Raw genomic sequence first — 26,946 nt, forward strand, 5'->3', positions numbered from 1 at the left:
TGCAATGGAGTGACTCCCAGAGTAAAGTATGCTACCTTTTGTGCAAGAAAGAAGAATGAGAAAAAAATGCATGCATCTGATTAATTTGCAAGATGAAATACTGGAAGGATAAATCAGAAGACAAAGAAAGTGATTATTCACAGAGGGTAGTGGTAGTGATGGGAATAGGTAAAAGGAAAAAGGAAAGATACTTCTCCCTGTAAACTTTTTGACTGCTGGAAGCTAGTTAATTTTCTGCATAATCAAAGAATAAAATTAAATCTACAAAAAATGGGGAAAAAGCTAAACTTAAAATAATGTAAAGAGGAGGCTGGGGATGTAGCTCAAGCGGTAGCGCGCTCGCCTGGCATGCGTGCGGCCCAGGTTCGATCCTCAGCACCACATACCAACAAAGATGTTGTGTCCGCCGAGAACTAAAAAAAATAAATATCAAAAATTCTCTCTCTCTCTCTCTCTCCTCTCTCACTCTCTCTTTAAAAAAAAAATAATGTAAAGAGAAACAAGTGGACCCAACTGTGTTTTACATGAATAACATACATTGATGAAAAAAATTATTTGAGCAAATTTTGAACATAATAACTGTATATCATCCACCCAGGGAGGGAAAATGTGAACAAATCTTGAGCTCTTACTAGTAGTTCCCCTGGACACACAATGGTATGAGTGTGGCAAAACTATTTTATGTGGATTATGAGACTGATGTTGGTGGGAGTCAAGGTTATTACTTACTATAGAAAAAGGTGAATCCAAAAATATCCTACAACCCTATAAATATTGGGAATGTCCTTGGATAGTTGTCAGACAGCTTTTCTTCTTCATCCACACTCATACTCCTTAGTGGTTCTCAAACTTTGCCAGCATCAGCATCACCTATAAGGATTGTTACCCCAGGTTTCTGAGCCCTAGGCTCTTGAGTATCTGATTCAGCAGGTCTGGGTATTTTCTAACAAAATACTGGGTGCTGCTGACACTGCTGGTCTCAGGGGGTCATACTTTCAGAACACAACCCTAGATGTCTCTAGATCTCTTTAAAGGTATCTATAATTAAAACTTCCAAATTTACATTACCAGCTTAGAAGTCTCTCTTAAACTTGACTAAAAAAAATCTCCCACTTGAAAGTCTATTACACATTCAAAGTATAATACCTTCAAATGAACTCCTAATTCACCTGCCTAAGTCCCTAGACTTGTTTCTCCCAGGCTTCTCTATCTCTCAAATCCAAATGGCTCAGGATAAAAATCTTGAAGTCATCCTTGACTCCTCTCTTTTTCATATGCCATGTCCCAATAGCAGCCCATCAGCTATTACTGTAAAATATGTCCAGAATCAGACCATTTCCCAACACCCTCTCTCCTATTTATTTGATCTCTAACCTGGACTAGTACAATAATCTTTTAAATGGCCCCATATCCCTATAGTATATATTTAAACATAGCCTCCAGAGTGAGTCTTTTAAAACATGCCTCAGATCTCATCATTTCTCTACTCAAAACCTCCAATATCCTCACTTCTCACCTAGAGTGAAAGCCAAGGTCCTTAAGCTAAGACCTACTGGGCCTATATGATTTGATTCCTTAGTATTTCTCTGACCTAATTTGCACTCTCCCTAGATAACTCTAACAAGTATCCTTTTTGCTGCATGTACTAAACTATGATTTTGGTCTTAGAACCACTTTATAGTATTAGAATTTATTGAGGACCATCAAGAGATTTTTTTGTGGGGGTTATATTTACCAATATATTAGAAATTAAAAAATAATTTTAAATTAATCAAAACATGTTAACATTTTAATGAAAATTACTGTATTTTTCAAAACAAACTAGAATGTTATTACTTTACATTTTGAAAATCTCTTTAATGTCTCATTTAATATAGGATTTTCCTGTTTCTGCATTCAGTATGTTACCATGTATCATTTTTATCAAAGTATATGAAGCAAATACAGATTCCTGGAGATATATATGTTAGTTGGAAAAGGGAGGGTAACTTTTCAAGTAATTTTGGATATTATCCCTTGGTACTACATCAAAACTCAGTAGTAGGTTCTTTTGATATTAATCAAAATGTGAAATCTAAAACCTTACCAATGAACTTTTCATACTCTGTTAATATTAAAACCCACTAGTCTAGCTTATTTTTTTAAAAAAATATTTATTTCTTTGGTTGTAATTGGACACAATACCTTTATTCCAAACATTTAGTTTTTTTATGTGGTGCTGAGGATAGAATCCAGGGCCCTGCACATGCTAGGTGAGCACTCTGTACCACTGAGCCACAATCCCAGCCCCCTATCTTGATTTTTTTTCAGTTGTAGTTGGACACAATACACTTATTTTATTTATTTGCATGTGGTGCTGAGGATGGAACCCAGGGCCTTGCACATGTGAGGAGAGCGCTCTACCGCTGAGCCACAACCTCAGCCCCTATCTTGATTTTTTAAAAAAATATTTTCGTAGTTGGAGATGAACACACAGTACCTTTATTTATTTTTATGTGGTGCTGAGGATCGGATCCAGTGCCACATGCAAGGCCAGCGCTTTACTACTGAGCTATAGCCCCAGCCCTCTATGTTTATTTATTTATTTATTCAATTTATTTATTTTTATTTATTTTTTTTAAAAAAATGACAGTGGAAAGCATTACAATTCTTATTACACATATACAGTACAATTTTTTTCATATCTGGTTGTATATAAAGTATGCTGACACCAATTCATGTCTTTATACATGTACTTTGGATAATGATGTCCATCACATTCCACCATCCTTGCTATCTCCCTCTATGCTTATTTTTAATGGATTTTAATCCATGTATGATTTTGCAACATCATGACTTGGTCATTTGGAATATATTATTTCACTGAGTGTATTTTTTTAATATTGGTATATTTTATTGAGTAATATCAAACATTTATATTAGTTGATTTCTCATTAGAAAAATCTTTTTAAAGTTTTGAGGAGCTGTCAAGGTGGTGGTGGCAGACACTCATATTCCAAATTTCAAATTTCCATTTTAAAGTTTGAATTTTATCATTGGTAACAAATGTTATTACTGTTTTCTTGAAGTAAAGGTTCACTTAGTTCATTTTTCAGAAAATGTCTGCCAAATATCTAAATCTGAATAACCACAGTTTGTCTGATAGTCTTTTTTTTTTTTTGTGGTACTGGGGATTGAATCCAGGGCCTTGTGCATGCAAGGCAAACACTCCACCAACTGAGCTATATTCCCAGCCCCTGTGAGTCATTCTTTGCAGTAAAAATGGAGTCCCACAAAACACGTAGCTAGTTCAAATGATAGCTCAACTGTACAAATGCTTTTTCTTAAAGTAACCACAAAAAGTCAGAAAGAGAATTGCTTTTCATCACACACACACACACACACACACACACACACACATATAAAAGATATATATGCAAAGGTTGAGATTTAATAAAATTAACAAAGTTTGCTGCTTCATCAAGGACACTCTAAAGTGAGCCTGGTTTCTTTCTTTCTTGATTCCCTCTACAATGTGTGACAGATTTCCTTGCCATCATTAGTTTGATGCCAAGCTACCAGCAGTTTCCTCATCACAGCCTTTCATACCATCAGTACAAAAATTAACTGAGTAAAAAAGAAAGTGGTGTTAATATTATTATTAAAATAGTTATGACCTTGAAGATTCTTTGAAAGGGTATTGGGGACCATAATGATCCACTTTTTAAAGAACTTATGAATAGGAGCTCTTATTGTATCAATTTATAGATGAAGAAACTAAAGCTAACAGAGGTTAAATAATTTGTTCCAAATCAAATTTCCAAAACGGTCTTTCCTTGAAAGTTACATGAGAATTCTACAGTTCTAAAAATATATAGCAAATGTAAGCAGGATGCAAAAGAAAGTCAAATCAGCAACAATTCTTTCTACTTTATATTTAATGACATCTCATCTCCTCCAATAAAACTAAATTTCCTGCTATACCTCACATACTACTAACACATAAGAGGAATAAAATAAGTATTTTTGATTAAATTTACTTAATTTTCAATTTTAGATATCACATGATATTGAAAGCCAAATATAAGTCAACAGATGTTACTGAGAAAGAGAAGATTAAAAACACCTTAATGTTAATATGGAAAATACATGTACTATTTTTTTAAAAAAATTTTCTGGATGGGGTTGAGAACTAGCTTCTGCCAATTTAGTCAAGAATAATAACGTTATTTTATGTGACTTATGTTAAAATAATTCTGAAAACACTCACATAGCAAATGTAGGTGTGGTATTGTATTGTCACTAACAAGTACAAATAATCAGAGAGGCACCATAAACCTATATCCAAACAGGTTTCCAGGTGGTGTAAAGCAAGGTCACAGAAACTTGTGTGTACTCAAAATACTCTCTGTGGGCATTCTGTCTTTTAGAAGGCTCTTCCAATCTCTTGTAATTCCATGAAACTTAAAATTCCTAGGAATATTTGAATTGGCAGGGCTGGATACATGAGTATGTATACAGATGGCTTACTCAATTATCAATTATCAATTGTTTTAGCTAAATCCCTAGCCCTGCATTTCATTTTCTATGGTTGAATAGTGGGTATTGACTGGCCTGGAAAGCTGATTTTTCTTGTCCAAAAGTGAAGTGACTAGCAATTGGTGCTTTGAAGAATGTTTCTTTCACACCCAATTCTTCTCGTTTCAATTCCAACACACATTTCAAATCCATTCCAATCATCTGATACTAGTGTAAGAGCTCTGGAGTTTCTGGTAAGTCTCAGTAATTCACTTCCACCATATGAGAATCACACTTTACAATTCTCAAATTACTTTAACAATAATTACCTCACTCTACATGTATAATTCCGTAGCCTTACCTACCTCATGGTTATCTCTATATCTCTTCTGAGGAATAAAGAAGTGAAAAGTAATATAGTAGAAAGAATTAAGATTTTGAAGTTAGAAGACCATGGACTTAGGTCAAGTCCTTGCAAATAATAGCCTCTTTTGAGTTATGGATTATTATGAAGCTTATCTAAGACAAAGTCTGAAGAAGTGGATAAATGAATGCTATGTTTGACATGACCCAGGGACTAAAAAATTTTTAGTTCTTATTCTTTCCCCTCTCCTTTCTGAGTTGCAGTTTCTTTATTCATAAAACAAGGACAATTACTGTAAATCCCAAAAGAGGTTTGTGAAATTTAATGGGATAATTTATCAATGTCTCTTGGGACCCCACATGAACTTGGTAAATGTTAACTTCTTATTAAAATGTTTAATAGTGCTCATTAAACATCTTTCTAAACAACATTAGAAAAGGTAATTACTTAGCCAAATACTAATTAGGAAATAAACAAAAGGTTAATGTTTTAGTCAGCTTTTTTGTTGCTGTGATAAAAGTCCTGACAAGAAAAATTTTAGAGGAGAAAAAGATTATTTGGGGTTCATACTTCCAGAGGTCTCAGTCTATATATAGCCAACTCCATTGCTCTGTGCCCAAAGTGAGGCAGAATATCATGGCATAAGTGTATAAAGGAAGAAAGCAGCTCAGGACATGATGATCAGGAAGCAGAAAGAGAGAAAGCTTTGTCTTTGTATTGTCTCACACATGAGCTTGGGGTACACTTAATTCTAAATCATAAGAGTCAGAGATATTATTATGGTCTTGCCCAGTGACCTTCATTCTTTCCCACGAGGTATAATCTGATTAATGAACCATATATATGTGAGTGAATTCAGTGCTAAGGTGGGCTTCCATGTTTCTACAGAGAAAATACTCTATCTTCCTCTGATATGAATGAAGAGAAATTATCACAGAAAAAACAGAAAGAAAACTTTTATATAGTGAAGTTTTTACTAAAGAAAACATTTGGAATCAATGATAAAATAAAAAATAGAAGCTACTCCAACACCTGGAGACTAAATAATATGCTATTGAATGAACAATGGATTGCAGAAGAAAGCAGAGGAGATTAAAAAATTTTAGAGGTAAATGAGAACAATCATATAACATATTAAAACTTCTGGGACACTATGATGGCAGTACTAAGAGGAAAAAGTTCAATGCATGGAGTTTAATCCTTAAAAGAAGGAAAAGTCAACAAATAAATGACCTAAATCAACACCAAAAGTAGTAGAAGACAGGAAATAATTAAAATCAGAGCTGAAATCAATGAAACTGAAACACAAGAAATAATTGGAAAAATTAACCAAACAAAAAGTTGGTTCTTTGAAAAAATAAATAAAATCGATAGCCCTTTAGCCATGCTAACAAAGAAAAGGAGAGAGAAAACTCAAATTACTAAAATCAGTGATGAAAAAGGAAATATTATGATGAACAATACAGAAAATAGTTAGAAATTATTTTGAAAATTTGTACTACAATAAAATAGAAAATATTAAAGACATCAACAAATTTCTAGAGTCACATGATTTACCCAAACTGAATCAGGATGATATACACAAGTTACAAGTTAAACAGATCAATTTCAAGCAATGAAATAAAAGACACCATCAAAAGTCTACCAATCAAGAAAAGCCCAGACCAGTAGGATACACAGCTGAGTTCTACAAGACCTTTAAAGAAGAACTAATACCAGTACTCTTCAAATTAGTTCATGAAATAGAAAAAGAGGGAGCACTTCCAAACTTATTCTATGAGGTCAATATCAACCTGATTCCAAAACCAGGCAAAGACACAAAAGAAAGAAACTTCAGACTAATATCTCTAATGAGCATAGATGCAAAAATTATCAATAAAATTCTGGCAAATTGAATACAAAAACATATCAGAAAGTTAGTGCAGGGGTTGGAGTTGTAGCTCAGTGGTAGAGCATTTGCCTAGCATATGTGAGGCACTGGGTTCAATTCTCAGCACCATAAATAAATAAATAAATAATGTCCATTGCCCAACTTTAAAAAGATATGTATACACATAAAGATAGTGCACTACAATCAAGTGGGGGTTCATCCAGGGATGCAAAGTTGGTTCAATATACGGAAATCAATAAATGTAATTCATCACATCAATAGACTTAAAGATAAGGATCATATGATCATCTCAATAGATGCAGAAAAAGCATTTGACAAAATACAGCATCTATTCATGTTCAAAATACTAGAAAAACTAGGGATAAAAGGAACATATCTCAACATCATAAAGACTATCTATCCTAAGTCCCAGGCCAACATCATTCTAAATGGAGAAAAATTGAAAGCATTCTCTCTAAAAACTGGAACAAGACAGGGATGCCCTCTTTCACCACTTCTATTTAACATAGTTCTTGAAACACTGGCGAGAGCAATTAGACAGATGAAGGAAATTAAAGGGATATGGATAGGAAAAGAATTCAAACTATCACTATTTGCTGAAAACGTGATTCTATACTTAGAGGATCCAAAAAATTCTACCAGAAAACTTCTAGAACTAATAAATAAATTCAGCAAAGTAGAAGATATAAAATCCATACCCATAAATCAAATTCATCTTTGTACATCCCAAACAAATCCTCTGAAATGGAAACTAGGAAAACTACCCCCATTTATATAATAGCCTCAAAAAATAAAATATTTGGGAATCAACAAAAAAGGTGAAAGACCTCTACAATGAAAACAAGGAAAAACTAAAGATAGAAATTAAGGAAGACCTCATAAGATGGAAAGATCTCCATTGTTCTTGGATAGGCAGAATTAATATTGTCAAAATGACCATACTACCAAAAGCACTATACAGATTTAATGCAATTCTAATCAAAATCCCAATGACCTTCCTCATAGAAATAGAAAAAGCAATCATGCAATTCATCTGGAAAAGTAAGAGAAACAGAATAGCCAAAGCAATCCTTAGCAAGAAGAGTGAAGCAGATGCCATCACAATACCAGACATTAAACAACATTACAGAGCAACAGTAACAAAAACAGCATGGTATTGGCACTAAAACAGACTTGTAGACCAATGGTGTGGAACAGAGGACGAAGAGACAAACCCACATAAATACAGTTATCTCATAGATAACCGCACTTAATAGAAGAAAAAGTAGGCCCAAATCTTCATCACATTGGATTAGGACCCTACTTCCTTACCAAGACTCCTAAAGTGCAAGAAATAAAATCAAGAATCAATAAATGGGATAGTTTCAAACTGAAAAGCTTCTTAGCAAAAGAAACAATCACTGAGGTGAATAGAGAGCCTACAGAATGGGAGCAAAGTTTTACCATATCCACATCAGACAGAGCAGTAATCTCCAGGATATGTAAAAAACAAAACAAAACAAAACAAAAAACTTAACACTAAAACAAAACAAAAAGCTTAACACTAAAACAAAACAAAAAACCCCAAATAACCCAATCAATAAATGGGCTAAGGAACTGAACAGACACTTCTTAGAAGAAGATATACAGTCAATCAACAAAGATATGAAAAAAAATATTCAACATCTCTAAAAATTAGACAAATGCAAATCAAAACTAAGATTTCATCTCACTACAGTCAGAATAGCAGTTATTAAGAATACAAGTAACAATGAGTTTTGGTGAGGATGTGGGGAAAAAGGCACATTTTTACATTGCTGGTGGGACTGCAAACTGATGCAACCAATCTGGAAAGCAGTATGGAGGTTCCTTAGAAAATTTGGAATGGAACCACCATTTGACCCAGCTATCCCACTCCTTAGTCTGTACCCAAAGGACTTACAATCAGCATATAACAGTGATGCAGTGACATCAATGTTTATAGCAGCACAAGTCATAATAGCTAAACTGTGGAACCAACCTAGAGTTCTTCAATAGATGAGTGGATAAAGAAACTGTGGGATTTATACACAATGGAATATTACTCAGCATTAAAAGAAAATAAAATCATGGCATTTGCAGGTAAATGGATGGAGGTGGAAAATATCATGCTAAGTGAAGTAAGCCAATTCACAAAAAAGAAAGGCGGAATATTTTCTCTGAAAAATGGATGCTGATCCATAATGGGGGTGGAAGGAAGAGTATGGGAGGAATGGAGGAATTTTGGATAGGGCAAAGGAGAAGGAGAGAAAGGGAGGGGGCATTCAGGTAGGAAAGATGGTGGAACAAGATGGACATCATTACCCTAGGTACATGTATGAGACATGAATGGTGTACAGCCAGAGAAATGAAAAATTGTGCTCCATTTGTGTACTATGAACAGAAATACGTTTTGCTGTCATGTCGAATAAATTAGAACATACAAACAAACAAATAAATAAAACATTTGGTTTACCAAACCAGGGTATTGTGATAAAAGATAATTTAAAAAGTACTATCCAGGGATGGGGTTGTAGCTCAGTGGTAGATTGCTTGCCTGATATGTGTAAGGTACTGGGTTTGATCCTCAGAACCACATAAAAATGAAACAAAAGTGTATTGTGTCCATCTACAACTAAAAAAATAAAAAATAAATAAAAAAGAACACTATCCAAATCTTGTAAATTATCATCCCTACCTGATAGTAGAAAATATAAAATCCTCTTTTTTAACATGACTATCATACTCTAGAGTTTGCTTTAATTTCAATGGCTGGAGAAAAAAAGGGCCTGGAGGAACAAAATTATCAAACACTCTAAAAAGATTTCAGGTGAAACAAGAAACAAATTAGAGCCAGAGAACAGATACTAGGGGAATGCATATTTTTATCTCCAAATTAAAAAATAGCATTTTTACCCATTAGAGCTATCATAAATGGAAGATGCTCCTTTTGGAAGGGTACAATCTCTCTCTTTGTGAGGAAGAATTTAAATGAGGGCAAATGAGCATTTGAAGGGGATGTTTTCAATGGGAATTAGGGAAAGGTTGAATTTGATGACCTCTGAGGTTCATCTAACCCTGAGATTCTAGGTTCCACCAGTATATATAGAGCTGAATTTCATATTCAATTTTAAGACAACCAGCTGCCTTAACCAAATAACTTCTAGGTGGGCAAGAATATGGTAAAGAGTGACTCTGAAGTCTTTATGCATTACAAAAATGTGAAATTTGAGGTGGATACAATTTTCCAAAATAATGTTTTTTATCTGAAAGCTTAATAAATTTATCATTGTCAGCAAATGCTTACAAGTTGTCCTTCTTGATGTGACCAGCTCATTTAATTTTGGAGAAAATGCCTGCCAAGTATTTAAGTCAGTTATTCTTTTAAGATAATGTTTGATAAAAAAAAATGTGGCTAGTTCACCTTGCGACTCAATCACAAAAGTGCTTTTTCCTGAGACAACCATCACACTTGGGTATTTCAAAATGGAGAAACCAAACTTGGAAGGAGCATGGGAGGAATGGAGGAATTTTGGATAGGGCAAAGGGGAGGGAGAGAAAGGGAGGGGGCATTCAGGTAGGAAAGATGGTGGAAGGAGTCTTAAAAGACTCACTAAAGGCCACATGGCAGATACTAAGATTTGAATCTTTCAGTCTCCAAAGTCTATGTTCTTTCCACAATGTTATCCCTTAAACCAACAGGTAAATGTGGGAAATGCATCCAAATAAATAAGATAAAAAAACTAAACATGCCTGATTATAATAATGAAGAATATTAAGACTCGGCTGCCTTCTCAGTTTCTCTAAATAATCTTTAGTTGTCAGTCTTGGCTGCTCCAAAGAATTCATCATCAAATTTATCCTCTCTGCAGCAACAATAGAGCATATGGAATTGGAAATGGAATCATAAAATGTATGACAGTTTAGTTTGTGAGGATATGTGTCTACATGACACAAAACATGGAAAAACTATGGAAAAGAAAAAAAGAACAGGGGAAACCCAGTTCATTTACTGGTTTCCTGAACTGGAATATAATTTTCATTCATGGAAATCTCTCATTGGCCTTGGCATAGTAATTTAGAGGATGTGTTCTTTATTAGCTTTGCTCATCTTGGCTGGGTTCAGTTATATGCTGCCAAGTGGCCTGATGCCAAGGCTGAAACTCCACTCCTCTAAATTCCAGTTTGTTTAATAAAGTATGTCTGCTTCCTGCTTCTAGCTAACTGACACATTTGGTATTCCACATCCAGCTTCCTTTCCACTCCCAACTCTTATCGCTACAGTCTATGGATCTGTAACTACATCTGTGACTACAAAGACATGTCACATTTTTTTCAAAGACTTTGGGCTGAGATATCTGTAGAGTGGGAAAACAGAAAGATAACTAAAATCATGCATGATGGGACCACAAGCCAACTTTAAAAGACTCATATTACTGAAACTCAAATGTGTGACTTAGTTGCTTAAAGCTAAAGGTAAAAGGAGCAATCTAGCAAATGGAAGGCTGTATCTTCTCAGAAGAGGTTCTGCAAATGTATCTGATCAAACCCACGCCACTCAGAGAGGTGACATAAAAGTACCCTGTGAGGTAGTATCTGCTAGTCAGTCACAGTCAAGTGGACGTGTTCCAGTTTTCCTAGTATAGGACCAATAAAATTTTAAATGATTTATATTTTATTATTTATCTATATTTACTCTTTTTTTTGTTATAAACACTACCAGGATACTTCCTGATATTAGCACAAGAGGATGGAACACAACCCGCTCCAATTTAGTCCTAGCACTTCCCCATCCTACTCCCCTCCCTCCACTTCACTGATCCCTCTTCAATCTATTTACAGTTTCATTTCTTTAAAAAATTAGTGTCTGTGGATACAGATAATGATGGGACCCACCATGCCACATCAATGCATGCATATATGAAAGTTTGGTCAGATTCATTCCATTTTCCTGTCCCTTTTTCCCCCTCCTCAGTCCTCTTCATCTACTCTACTGATCTTTCCTCTATTTTGATAAAATCCTTCTCTTTTTTCCCCCTTTCTCTCCCTCTTTGTTTGGTTTTTAAATTTCTGCTCTCCCCCTCTTATTTTGGATTAGCTTCTGTATATTAGAGAAACATTTGACCTTTGACGTATTGGGACTGGCTTATTTCACTTAGCATGATGTTCTCCAGTTCTATCCATGTAGTGGCAAATACCACAATGCCATTCTTCTTTATGGTTGAGTAGTACTCCACATCTTCTTTATTCATTCATTTGTTGAAGGGTACTTAGGTTGCTTGGATATTGTGAATTGTGCTTCTAAAACACTGATGTGGCTGTATCACTGTAGTATGCTGATTTTAAATATTTTAGATATATACTGAGGAATGGTAGCTGGGTCATATGGTAGTTCCAGTCCTAGATTTTGATGAATCTCCATACTGTTTTTCAGAGTGGTTACAATAATTTGCAGTCCTATCAACAATGCGTCAGTATACCTTCCCCCCGAATCCTTGCCAATTTTTATTATCATTTGTATTCTTGATAATTGCCATTCTGATTGGAGATGAAATCTCAATGTAATTTTATTTTTTAAAAATATGTATTTTTTAGTTGTATATGGACACAATATCTTTATTTTATGTGGTGCTGAGGATCAAACCCAGGGCCTCACACGTGCTAGACGAGTGTTCTACCGCTGAGCCACAACCCCAGCCCCTCAATGTAATTTTCTTTTTTTGTAAATATTTTTTTAGCTGTGGATGGACATTCATTCATTCATTCATTCATTCATTCATTCATTCATTCATTCATTCATATATGCAGTGCTGAGAACTGAACCCAGTGCCTCACAAATGCTAGGCAAATGCTCTACCACTGAGCCACAACCCCAGCCCTCAGTGTATATATTTCCCTTGTTGCTAAAGATATTGAACATTTTTTCATATTTTTATTGACCACTTATTTGTATTTCTTCTTTTGAGGAATATCTGTTTAGTTCTTTTGTCCATTTATTAATTTGGTAATTTGTTTTTTGGTGTTAAGTTTTTTGATTTCTTTGTATACTCTCGATATTATTGCCCTATCTGAGGATCTGGTGGCAAAGATTTTCTCCCATTCTGTAGGTTCTCTTTACTCTCATTCCTTTGCTGTGTAGAAGCTTTTTAATTTGATGCCATCCCATTTATTTATTTTATTTTTTGCACTTTAAGAATCTTGTTAAGGAAGTTAGTTCCTGTGTTAACATGTTAGAGAATTGGTCCTACATTTTCTTCTAGCAGTTGCAGGATTTCTGGTCTAATTCCTAGGTCTTTGATCCATTTGAGTTCACTTTTGTGCAGGATGAAAGGTAGGGGAGTTAAATTTAATTTTTCTACATATCAATAAAACACGTAGCACCAGTTTTCCTAGCACCATCTGTTAAAAAAGCTATCTTTTCTACAAGGTATGTTTTTGGCACCTTTATCTAGTATCCCCGATAACTGTATATATGTGGCTTTGTCTCTGTGTCTTCTATTCTATTGGTCTTCATACCTATTTTGGAGCTAGTATCATGGAATTTTTGTTATTATAGCTCTGTAGTATAATATGAGGTCCAATATCGACATGCTTCCTGATTCTCTTCCCTTGCTAAGGATTGCTTTGGCTATTTGGGTCTTTTATTTTCCCAAATGATTCTGTATAGTGCTTAAGACAATGAGTTTTAAAAGTTACAATTTAACTCCTGCCTTCTTGTTATATCATCCTTATAACATCCTGTGTATCTCTGCTCCATTTAAGAGTTGTGGATTCTGTGTGCAATTCCAAGTTTCTTGGATATGTGAGCATCCAAATTCTATAATTTCTATATTATATTGTATCTACAGATATAACTAACCTATATTAGCAACTATTATATATTACATAGTACTGTGTATTTGCACACCTATTTTTCATTTCAATAAATCAACCTGGAAGGTAGACACGCTCTATAATCTCTACTGAGCCTAACACTGCTAACATGGGCTGCTCTAAAACTGTTGGAGAGATGCATGAGTAAAGGCCAGAGTTACCAGATATAATTAGATTACAAGGACAAAGCTAGAAGCTGGAATAAGGAGAGGGAGGGAGGGAAAGGAAGAGAGGGAGGGAGTAGGTATGAAAATAAACTTTAAGAGCTTACTGTTCGGTTTCTTTAACCAAGAGTAATGTGGCCCCAGTCTTATCTGTCCCACAACAATGTCACTGCTTTAGTTCCCTCTCTGACCTGGAGTGATACCAGCTGGCTAACTGATGCTTCTGGCCTCTGGACACCATTTATCCTTTTGTTGTTATCGGGATGGTTCAAAACAGAGCTCTGGCTTGTAATTCTACCACTTAAAATCCATTAAATGGGTCTCACTGCTCACCAGGTTAATACCCAGTTCCTGAAAAGAGCCCTCTAAGGAAAGCTGTGCCTTTCCTGTGCCTACCTCTCCAGACTTCTCCTTGTTTAATTCTCTCCTTACAACTCATCATCTAGCCATTTAAACATATTTTGTGTTCTTAACTATACTTCTGTTTAAATTTTGGACTTCCACTAATCTGTTCCCACTGCTACCTAGCGCTCTGTCTCCCATCTCTGAAACCATCTTCAGGTTTCATTTTGAAGGCTTCTGTGATCTCCAACCTTCAATCTCTCCATCTAGATTAAAGGTATTCTGCACTTTGCTCTTCCAAAGTTCCAATTCTCTATTGGTCTATATACTCAAAAAACTATGGTGTCCTTCTTGATCCATCCAATGACTAGTATTCAATCATGACTTGATGGTTAGAATTTCAATGATCTCAAGTCATGACCTACAAGTCTTAGTTGTGTCTACCCCAGTTTCCCTCTCTGTACTCTAGGATTACAGTTTGACCAATGCTGTTTTTATCCTAGAATCTAAAATTGAATGGAGCATATTTTCCTATTGTAGTTTTACAATGAAAGAGAATATTCTTAAAAGTGTAGAAAACACTTTCCATGGGGGGACAGAGATATTCTAAAAGTTTAGGCTTTTAAACACCAAATTCTTACCCTGCATACAGGCCAGGGTAATATTCCATTACATTAGCCATAACATTGGGTCAGATTTTGAAGTTTTATCTTTGTAAAGTGAAATCTGTCCCAGACAAAAATAATAGACTGAGAGGGTAAAGAAGGCCCGAATGACTATATACTCCAACAGGTGTACTGAAGAGCAGCACCTGTACTGGACTCTCATATTTGATTAATATGTAGAAACCAGACAGATCCAGTTGATACCATTTAATACAAGCCTAACACTGTTTTACATCTTACAGGGGGTAGTTAGTCATTAAATAAAGTCATATGAGACTGATATATAATTTGGAATAGCAATAAATTAATTTTAATAAAAATAGAAGTACAAAGTAGCATGGGTCTCAAGCTCACTTCTTCTTGTAAAAGTTCAGAGAAAGCTAAGCTATAATCTGAAACTGGCTTTCCCATCTGAAATCAGAACAAGGGAAAGTTAAGTGCATAGCTATGATGGCTGAAGATCTCATTAGGATTATTATGCCATATGCACTGGATTCTTTATTTTGCTTTTTAGTTTAAAAAATAAACATGCATCTATTTCAATTCCTTTTGCACATTTTATCTCCCTATATAATTGTAATTTTAATATCTTTAATAACTAATTCTCAACCTATTCTATAACATTACTATCTGGATTAGAGGAACTTTGGAGAATATTATCAACAAGTTTTTGTTTTTCCCAAAGCTGGTTAGTATGTAGCTTTGCTCTGAAGTGATTGTAATAAATAGGGTTTAATATCTTCTCTCAAAGTGGTGCTGATATTAGGAATAGCAGAGGACATACACTTAATGAAAGTATGAATACTTGGATATTTGCCTAGTCTGGGACTCTTAATAGAAATAAGTTCACCATATAGTCTCTTACATAAAAGCAGAAATGATAATCATACTAGCAGATGGATAGATATACAAGCAATATGAAAAAATCAAGGGACGAAATCACCCCAAATAACCCCCAAAACTTCAAAATCTGATCCCATTGATACCATAGTGGAGGAAATGTCAGAGAAAGAACTTAGAAAGTTAATAATTAAAATGTTCAATGAGCTGAAAGAAGATTAAGAATGAACTCAGAGAGAAAATATAGAAAGTGAAAGATCATTTCAATAAAGAGAGAGTCTGAAAAAGAACCATATGGAAATCCTAGAAATGAAAGATTCTGTAAGTCAAATTAAAAATTCAATGTACAGCTTGGGAGACTGAGGCAAAAGCATCGTGAGTTCAAAGCCAGTCTCAGCAACATAGTGAGGCCCTAGGCAACTCAGTGAGACCCTGTCTCTAAAGGAAATATAAAAAAAGGGGCTGGGGATGTGGCTTAGTGATTTAGCACCTTTGGGTTCAATCTCCAGTACCAAAAAAAAAAAAAAAAGAAAGAAAGAAAAGGAAAGGAAAGGAAAAAAAAATCAATGGAAACTATCACCAATCAATTAGATCACTCTAAAGACAGAGTCTCAGGCCTTGGAGACAAACTATATAATCTTTAAAATAAAGTTGACAACAAAAATATTAAGAGACCATAACCAGAGTATCCAAGAAATCTGGGATAATATTAAAAGACCAAATTTAATGCCCTTCAATAGATGAATGGATAAAAAAAATGTGGCATTTATACACAATGGAGTATTAAGCAGCACTAAAAAATGACAAAATCATAGAATTCGCAGGGAAATGGATGTCATTAGAGAAGATTATGCTAAGCAAAGTTAGCCAATCCTTAAAAAACAAATGCCAAATGTCTTCCTTGATATAAAGAGAGCAACTAAGAACAGAACAGGGAGGAAGAGCATGAGGAAAAGATTAACATTAAACAGAGACGAGTGGGGGGAAAGAAAGGGAGAGAGAAGGGAAATCATATGGAAATGGTAGGAGACCCTCAATGTTACACAAAATTACATATAAGAGATTGTGAGGGGAAAGCGGGGGGGGGGGGACAAGGGAGAGAATTGAACAACAGCAGATGAGGTAGAGAGGGAAGATGGGAGGGGAGGGGAGGGGGGATAGAAGGGGATAGGAAAGGTATCAGAATACAACAGTCACTAATATGCCATTATGTAAAAATGTGAATGTGTAACCGATGTGATTCTGCAATTTGTATTTGGGGTAAAAATGGGAGTTCATAACCCAATTGAGTCAAATGTATGAAAGATGATATGTCATGAGCTTTGTAATGTTTTGAACAACCAATAAAAAAATAATAATTTGATTTTTAAAAAAAGACCAAATTTAAGAATTGTTGGTACAGATGAAGGCTCTAAAATACAAAGTAAAGGAATATAAGACCTTTTCAATGAAATGATATCAGAAAACTTTCCAAATCTTAGGAATAAGAGGGAAATCCAAATACTAGATGTATATAAGACCTAAAGGGCTGAGGTTGTGGCTCAGTTAACATAGAGATAATGCCAATAAAATCTACCTCATAGAAATCAGATAGTATTCCCTAGCTCAAGGGGATACCTGTGCCATTATAAAAATTAAACGTTGTGCTTCTAGAAAATCTACTAATGTTTCTAAAGCCTTGAATGACCTCCACTCACAAGTAAATGAAGTGTCAGACCACACCCTAAGCTCTAATAAGTTACTATCTTCATAGTCTTCAGAGGCTGGCTGATAAAACTGATTATTTTTGTGCTAACTACAGACAATAATGCTTTGCTGCATTGCTTATTTGTTGTCCTAGCATGGTCTTTCCTCCATGTATACCTGGTCCAGCCACCTGCCAATTGCTATTATGGATCTCTGGACTGCCTTGATGCACAAGATGCCAGAGTTCATTAAGCTCCAGATGATGATGAAAATATGACCCTCCGTGGAGCTGTCTCCTAGCTTCTCTTGAGGCAACTCCACACAGATCCTCTAGAGGGATTCCTTGACTACCATAACCAATGCCCACCATCAGCTCAAAGACACTAGAGCAGTTACTGACCCTTTTCCCTGATAGCAGTCAAGGACCTCTTCAGAGAGGGGTTGAGGCAGGAGATATATCCTATAGACAGACAGAAATGGGGACCTCAATGAATAAGATCCCACCACCCCAGATTAAAACCGTAGGCTAACATCATTTTTAATTTTTTTAAAAAATTAATTATTTTTTTTAGGTTAAAGTCTTTTTGTGTGATTTTGGCTGCTTGACTGGAAGGCTCCACACACGCTTGATGTCCAACTCCTATCCTTGGCAAAGATATCTTAACCAAGTTTAATGTCTCTGTTCATTTTAATTCCCACCATAGCTTCCCACACTCCTCTCCTTAATCCTTGTATACCAACCAAACGTCTTTCATTCCCCTCTAACATCCCGATCAGTGCTTCTTCCTGAGATATTAACCATAATATGGAATATCTCCAAACCCATCATGGTCACACACCACACTCCTGTTAAAATCTCCCTACAAGATCCCACCTCCAGCTAAAACAAGTTGTCTCCTATCATTGCTCTGATTGTCATGACTATAACCTGGGGATCTTCTTCCTATGTGGAAATAATACTTAAATCTGTTTACCCACCAATGAGGCAAGAACTTGCTTAGCCACCTTTCTCTTCCCAATTCTGTTTAATTTTTGGCCTTGCCATTAGGACCTCCCTGTTTTGGCTATTCACCTCCTTTTTTACAGGGGTCATAAACGCCATTATTGATCAGAGTCCAGAACATTCTCCTGCTAAGCTCCATTATAACTGCTCCATACCAACATCTATAGGCATCCTCAACTGACAGCACCTTTCAATGGGAATTAGCTTAAAATATATCACCACCCCTTCTCCCATCATCACTTTCTTATCAAAGAAAAAGGCAGGAATATTAGGTAGGACTTAACACAAGCATTGTCATTTTGAAACATATCCTCCACCTTAGAAAAGGAGTCACCTCAAGGTCACTCTGACTCAGCCCTGACCTAAATCCCAGACAATACTCCAACATCACACAAAGAAACCCCAAACACTCCAACAACATAAGAAAGGAAATTGTTATCTGGGACTAAAATCCTGAAAAACACCTGGTTCCTTATGAAGTTGACACCAAAAGGACCCTTCCCTAACAACCCCTTAGCAATGCCTAACCACAAAAATTTCCCCCTCAATCCCCAGGCTGTAAAGGGAAGGCGGTCTCAGTCTTCACTGGGTCCCCTTCTGATGGTTTGTCCAGAATAAACCTGTTACTGCTAAAAAACAAACAAACAAACAAACAAACAAACAAACTAAAAAAACCCCACCACTACCAACAACAAAAGAGAAATATGAAAGAAAATAAAAATCATATCTATATGACATCATTAAATGTATGTGGTCTAAAATCTCCAATTAAATTGGCAGACTTTATTAAAAAACAAGACCCAACCATATTTTAATAGAGATTCACCTTACGGCAATGACATCCATAGATCGTATGTCAAAGAATAGAAAAAGATATATCAAGCAAAAGAAAACAAAAGTAAACAGTAGCTACTCTCATATCAGTGTTCAAGTCAAAATTAACCAGAAGAGACAAAGATCACCTCATATAGGTTATCATCCAACAACAAGATATAATGATTGGGGGCTGGGGTTGTGGTTCAGCGGTACAGTGCTTGCCTGGCTTGTGTGAGGCCCTGGGTTCGATCCTTAGCACCACATAAAAATAAATAAATAAAACAAAGGTATTGTGTCCAACTACAATTTAAAAATACTTAAAATAAAAGATAGAATTATTGTAAATATTTATGTCCCAAATAACAGTTCACCTAAATATATAAAACAAATCAATATAAAGAATCAAATAGAACACAATGAATAATACTGCATGATTTTAACACTTCTATCACCATTAAATAGGTAATACAGACATAAACTAAGTAGAGACTTTTCAGAATTAAAAAGTGCTATTAATCAAATGGGTCTAACACACATCTGTAGAATATCTCATCCATCAACAAATGAATTTATTTTCTTCTCAGTAGCACATGGAACTTTCTCTAAAATAGATCATATTTTAAGGCACATAGCAAAAAAGCAAATATAAAAAATACAGAGATAATTCCTTGAATCCTAGGAGATCATAATAGAAGAAAATTAGAACTCAATGATAAGATAAAAAAGAGAATTCATTTTAACACCTGGAGATTAAAAAATAAACTTTTAAATGAGGAATGGATTACAGAGGGAATCAGGGGAAAATTTTTAAAAAATTCTTAGAAACAAATGAGAATAGAAGTACAACATATTAAAATACCTGGGAAATCATAAAGGTAGTTCTAGGAGGAAAGTTTATAGCATTGAGTTCCTGCATTAAAAAAATAGATACCAATACTAAAGTTGTAGCTCAGTGGTACAGTGCTTGTGTAGAATGTATGAGGCGTTGGATTCCATCCACAGAACCACATAAAATTAATAAAATAAAGGTATTAGAAAAACAGATACCAAATCAAAAACCTAATGTTACAGCTCAAGGTCCTAGAACAAACTTATTCCAAAATTAGAAGACAGGAAATAATCAAGATCAGAGCTGAAATTAATGAAATTGAGAATTAAAAAAATACAAAGGATCAATGAAACAAAAAGATGGGTTCTTTGAAAAGACATACAAGATTGATAAATTTTTAGCTAAACCAACTAAAAGAGAGAGAAGACCCAAATAAAAAAAATTAGAGACAAAAAGGAGATATCATAACAGACACTTCTGAAATCCAGAGGATCATTTAGAAACTATTTGGAAAATTTATACTTCAATAAACTGGAAAATCTAGAAGATACTGGCAAATTTCTAGACACATATGTCTCATCTAAATTTAACCAGGAATATGTAGAAAACCTAAACAGACCAATATCAAGTAATGAAATTGAAGCAGCAATAAAAAGCTTTCCAGTGAAGAAAAGCTCAAGATCAGATGAATTCTCAGCTGAATTCTATCAGAACTTTAAAGAAGAATTAATGTCAATCCTCTTTAAATTATTCCATGAAATAGAAAAGGAGGTAACACAGCTAAATTCATTCCATGAAGCCAGTAGCACCTTGATACCAAAACCAGACAAAAACATATAAAGGAAAAAAAATTTCAGACTAATATCCCTGATGAATATAGATGCAAAACTTCTCAGTAAAATATTAGCAAAGTGTATTAAAAACACATTAAGAAAATAGTACACCATGATCAAGTAGTTTTTATCCCAGGGATGCAAGGTTGTTCCAACATACATAAATCAACAAATGTAATTCATCACATAAATGGGGTAAAGAACAAGAGTCACATGATTATTTCAATAGAAGCAGAAAAAACATCTGACAAAGGCCAGCACCCAATTCATGTTTAAAACACTGGAGAAACTAGAAATAGAGAAACCTACCTCAACATTGTCATAGCTATATGTGACAAACTCAAGGCCAACATTATAATGAACAGAGAAAAACCAAAAGCATTTCCTCCCAAGTAAGGAACAAGACAAGGATGTTCAATCTCATCACTCTTATTTATCATAGACCTTGAAACTCTGGCCAGAGCAATCAGGTAAGAGAAGGAAATTAAAGGGATACAAATAGAGAAAGAACAAATCAAATTATCTTTGTTTTCTGATCCTATATTTAAAAGACCCGAAAAACTCCACCAGAAGACTTCCAGAGCTGATAAAATAACAGGCTATAAGATCAACTTACATTAATTAATTATTTTCTTATACTCTATTTTGAATATGCTGAGAAAGAAACCTGGGAAAGTTGCAATAACCTCACAAAAAATTAAAATATTTGGGAATAAATCTAATCAAGGAAGTGAAAAACCTCTACAGTGATAATAACTATAGAACACTGAAGGAATAAATTGAAGACCTTAAAAGATGGAAAGTCAACAAATGTTCTTGGATAGGCAGAATTAATAGTATCAAAATGGCTATACTACCAAAAGTGTTATACAGATTAAATGCAATATTCATTAAAATATCAATGACATTCTTCACAGAACTAGAAAAAACAGTTCTGAAATTTATTTGGAAAAATAAGAGATCCAGGATAGCCAAAGAAATCCTGAGCTAGAAGAGTGAAGCTGGGGGCATCATAATACTGAACCACATGTAATAATACAGAGCTACAGTAACAAAAACAGCATGGTACTGGCACCAAAACAGACCCGAAGACCAATGAAATAGAAGACAGAAAAAAATAGAAGACAGACATAAACACAATCATCTGATACTTGATAAAGGTGCCAAAAAATACGTTGGAGAAAATGGTGCTAGGAAAACTGGACATCCCCATGCAGAAGAATGAAACTAGATCCCTACCTCTCTCCATGCACAAAGGTCAATTCAAAGTAGATCAAAGACCCAGGAATTTGATCAGAAACTTTGTTGTAGGCTCAACACTAACATATTGGCACAGGAACCATCTTCCTTAACAAGACTCCTAAAGTGCAATTAATAAAATAAATTCAGTAAGTGGGATGGCATCAAATTAAAAAGCTTCTGCAAAGTGGAGGAAACAAATAAGAGAATGATAAGAGAGTTTACAGAATAGGAGAAGATCTTTGCCCTCTGCTCTTCAGACAAGAGATTAATATCCAGAATACATAAAGAACTCAAAAAATATAACACACACAAACAACACAATCGATAACTGGACAAAACAACTAAAAATGACAATTCTCAAAAGAAATACAAATGGCCAAAAAATATATGAAAAAATGTTCAACATCTCTAGCAAGCAGGGAAATACAAATCAAAACTACATAAAGATTTCATCTCACTTCAGTTAGAATGGCAATTATCATGACTACAAATAAATACTAATGAGGATGTAGCGGGGTGGGGAAAGGAACACTCGTACACTGTTGAGTGAAAATTAGTACAATCTTGCTGGAAAGCAATATGGAAATTCCTCAAAAAAACTAGGAATGGAACCACCATATGACTCGTATACCACTCCATGGTATTTATCTAAAATAACTAAAATTAGCATATGGCCACATCAGTTTATAGCAGTGCAATTCATAGTAGCCAAATTTTGGAACCAGTCCAGATGCCATAAACAGATGAATGGATTAAGGGAATGTGGTATATATACACAATGGGGTTTAACTCAGCTATAAAGAAGAATAAAATTATGGTATTTGTGAGTAAATGGATAGAACTGGAGAACATCATGCTAAAGGAAATAATCCAGACTCGGAGAATCAATGCTTTCTCGCATATGCAGAAGCTAGCCCAAAATAAGAGGTGGAAAGGTGCATGGAGGGGATTTCCATGAAAATAGAAGAGAGATCAGTAGAGTAGAGGAAGGGATTGAGGGGTGGGAGGAGGGATGGAAAAAAGAAGAGTGGTGGAATGAAACTTACCGAACCATCCTATGTACATATATGAATATACTACAGTGAAGTCCACCTTTATGTATATCTACAAAACATTACTTAAAAATATAAATAAATAGAAGACCACTAGAGATGGTGGAGAAAAAAGATGGGGGAAAATAGGAAGGAATGAAATGGGAAAATACTAGGGATTGAATTAGAGCAAATTACATTCCATGTTTGTATGATTATATCAAAATAAACCTTGATATTATGTATAACTATAAAGCATTAATAAAAAATAGAGCATGTGTCTATTTCAATTATAACTTTCAAAAAATGATCCAAAAAAGTGCTTCTTCATTTTATAACCAAGTATCCTGGATTAGTTGGACTCTTGATAGCTTCTGCCCATCAGTTTAGGAGCTAAAGGGACACTACTGGTTTAGCAAAGAAGAAAAGGAGAGGCAGTGAACAGCTGGCATGCAGGACTCCCTTCATTAGATGGAGCTAGGTAGTAGGTAAGCTGATTGATCTAGAATCTAGTAGGAGACAAGGTCACAAAAGTCATTTGCTACCTATTCTCCAAATCATTAAACTACATGTATTACAGAAGTAGAAGGTCCTTCAAAGACCAAGTTCAGCCTCTCGTGTATATAATGACTTTCTCAAAGGCAAAACAAGTGTGTTGGCTCTACTGCTACTAGAATCCAGATAAGTGCTCTGATATATTACCACACTACATCTTTTCTACTTCCTACCAGGATCTGGGAGCCAAAATCCAGGATCTCAAATGAAGCTTTGAAAGGAGGCCAGTGGAGAACAGGGAGAGTATGAGGATGATGTGTGAAGGCAATACAGCTCAAACTGTACTGGACCTGACACTGTTCCATGAAGAAATCTCCAGAGTCTCTCCCTCCAGACTCATATCAATAGAGTTGTCATTTAATTATCTAAGTTTCAGTTTTCTCATAAATAAAATGTATCTAAAAACAATTGCACCTAGTTCAGAGTTACCAAGAAGATAATATGAAACAGCGTGTAAAAAAATATTAAATGAACATTGGGTTTTTTCCTACTTATAAGCATCAGATATTTCATCTTACTTTGAATTTTTAAACAATTTAAACACTAATGACCAGAAGGCAGAAAGAACGGAGGAGATGGCATGATTAGAAAGAACAGGCTTATGTACAGAGAACATCTTGTTTTGTGAAATGAATTGTGTAATCACATTCTTTCCACATTGCATCACTTGTTCTTCAGCCAGGATACTAAGATGGCTGAGTCTCTGCTATTATGAAAAGCTCCACTCTAGGACCTACTGAGAATGAGGTCAGGGAGAAGAGTTACTGAAGGGAACAATGGAATGATAAATGCTGGAATTATAACCAAAGGACCTATCTGGAAATATCATATAGAAGAAGGTCTATTGGCCTTCTGAGCCTGGTCCTTCTGGCCATCTTCCATGAAAAATTTAAGGTCTTCAGAGAAATGCAGAAGAGAATAGTCAGAAAACTCCTCTGGAAGCCTCAACTGCATTGTGAGTCACTTCTTATCAGTGTGAGTGCAGTCAGATAGGAATGCATGCCCAGTAATTCCTGGATACAAACTCCCAGCTCTGGTTTGGTAGGACTGCCTAATATCTCTAGGAGATTTTCCAATAAAACAACATAATTTTCCAGGCAAGAAACTGAGAAAATTGACCTATTTACTGAAAGAAACTTGAATTACCAGAGCCTATCCTGTTTTGACCTCAAAAAAATAAAAATGACTGCAGTACTAGTTCCAAGGCACCTCTCTTGCGGCTTCTCAGAGCATGAAGAGGATTGGCAACAGATTTCTCATACTGACTCCTGGGCACATATTTCTTGTACTATATAGAGGAGTGGCACTTTCCTGATCACCTTACTTCTAGTTCCCCCTACCTCAGCACCACTATCCTAATCCAAGCCACCCTCATCTCTTCCTCATTCACAATAACCACTGCACAATCCATTCTCCACAGAGCAGCCCAAGTGATTTTTTAGGTTACATCTTTATTGACATATAATTCACATGCCATAAAATTCACACAATTCAGTGTTTAAGTATATTCACAAAGTTTGTGCAAACATCACCCCAATCTAATTTTAGAACATTTTCATCATCCCAGAATAAAACCCCATATCCATTAGCAGTCACTTCTAATATCTCCCCTGACCCCTAGCAACCACAAATCCACTTCTGCCTCCATGTATTTACATGCTCTGGACATTCCATATAAATGCAATCAGACAGTACATTTTTTTCCACTTATAATATTTTTATGATATAACTATGCTATAACACTATCAGTAAACCATTCCTTTTTTATTGCCAAATACTATTTTATTATATGGCTATACCACATTCTATTTATCCATTCATTGGCTATTGGGCTATTATGAATAACACTGCCAAGAATATTCATAATGTGTTTCATGTGAACATATGTTTTCTATTTTCTTGAGTATATATCTATGAGTGGAACTTCTGGGTCACATAATAAGTATGTGTAACTTCAAAATTGTTTTCAAATGTTGCTGCAGTACTTTATGATTTCACCACAATTTATGAGAGTTCTAATTTTTCTAAGCTTCCATAATATTGTAATTGTTCATCTTTTGATTACAGCAATACCCATGGGTGTGAAGTGGTTATCTCACTATGATTTTGGTTTACATTCCTTAATGATTAAAGATGCTGAGCAGCTTTTCAAGTGCTATCAGTCATTTATATATATTACTTAGAGAAATATCCATCTAAATCCTTTGCCTATTTGGTTTATTTATGTTTTCTTACTGCTGAGCCATAAGTGTTCTTTTATATTTTGGATATGAATTCAAGTGATTTTCAAAAAGTACATCAGATCTTGTCACTTGTTACTCCTTTGCTTAGCACCCTCTAATAAGTATAGAATAAAGTTCAAAATTCTCATTCTGGTTACAAAGCCCTGTATCTTCTGACATCAGTTTGCTTCCCCAGCATCAACTTGTACTACCTTCTCACTCAGGCTGTGTATTCTAATAACAGCAATCTGCTTTCTGCCCTGGAAACAAAGTGAGCTCATTCACATTTCAGGACAACAGCATTAGCTGTCTCATTTGTATGCTTGGCACTCTTTCCTTGATGGTTCCTTCTTATCATTCAGGTCTTAATTCAAACATTGACTTTTCAGACAAATTTTCCTGAAAAGAAATTCTATCTAGAAGTTACCCTTCCATAAAGAAACTTGGGGATGGTAGATGCATTCATTATTTTGATTGGGGTAATGATTTCATGGATATATGTTTATTCAAAGTTTTTCATATTAAATATTTTCATATTAAAGTTTTTCACTTTAAATATATGCGATAAATTTTACATCAACTATACTTCAATAAAGATATTAAACATATAGTTTCCATTATTACTATAGTTTCACTGTCACTAGCTTATCAGACTTTGTTTTCTTAGGAGAAATTATCTCATTTCCCTTTAGAAATTATCTACTGGAAATGACTTTCTTCTTTTTTCATTTTTCTCTTTTGGTGCTGGAGATTAAACCCAGGACCAAACTTAGGAAAAGCATGAGCTCTACTACTAAGCTATATCTTTAGCACTTGAAATGGTCTTATTTCTTGATTTAAACATCTGCTGTCTTACCCCACTAGAACAAAAGTGTTATGAAGGCAGAATTATTGTTCATCTTTGTCACTAAAGCATCCTCAGCTTGGCTTACAATGATGTGCTCAATAAATATTTGGCTAATTGAATTAAAGAACAGAAGTTTAGAAAAGAGACTGTGAGACAATAGGAAGAGTGAATTTTTCTTTCCTCAGGTTTACCAGTACATTTTAGACTTAAGAGGATGGAAGTATTATTATTTTCCTTATTAAAAGCAGC

The 26,946-nt window shown here is 35.0% G+C and overlaps 1 protein-coding gene across 16 annotated transcripts in view; it reads right to left on the reverse strand.

Annotated features, from left to right (window-relative positions):
* Positions 1 to 26,946, reverse strand: part of Scmh1 (Scm polycomb group protein homolog 1) — a 215,369-nt gene that overhangs the window by 93,636 nt on the left and 94,787 nt on the right. The window lies entirely within an intron of this gene.

This window comes from Ictidomys tridecemlineatus, chromosome 11, assembly GCF_052094955.1.
Source record: "Ictidomys tridecemlineatus isolate mIctTri1 chromosome 11, mIctTri1.hap1, whole genome shotgun sequence".
Lineage (NCBI taxonomy): Eukaryota > Metazoa > Chordata > Mammalia > Rodentia > Sciuridae > Ictidomys > Ictidomys tridecemlineatus.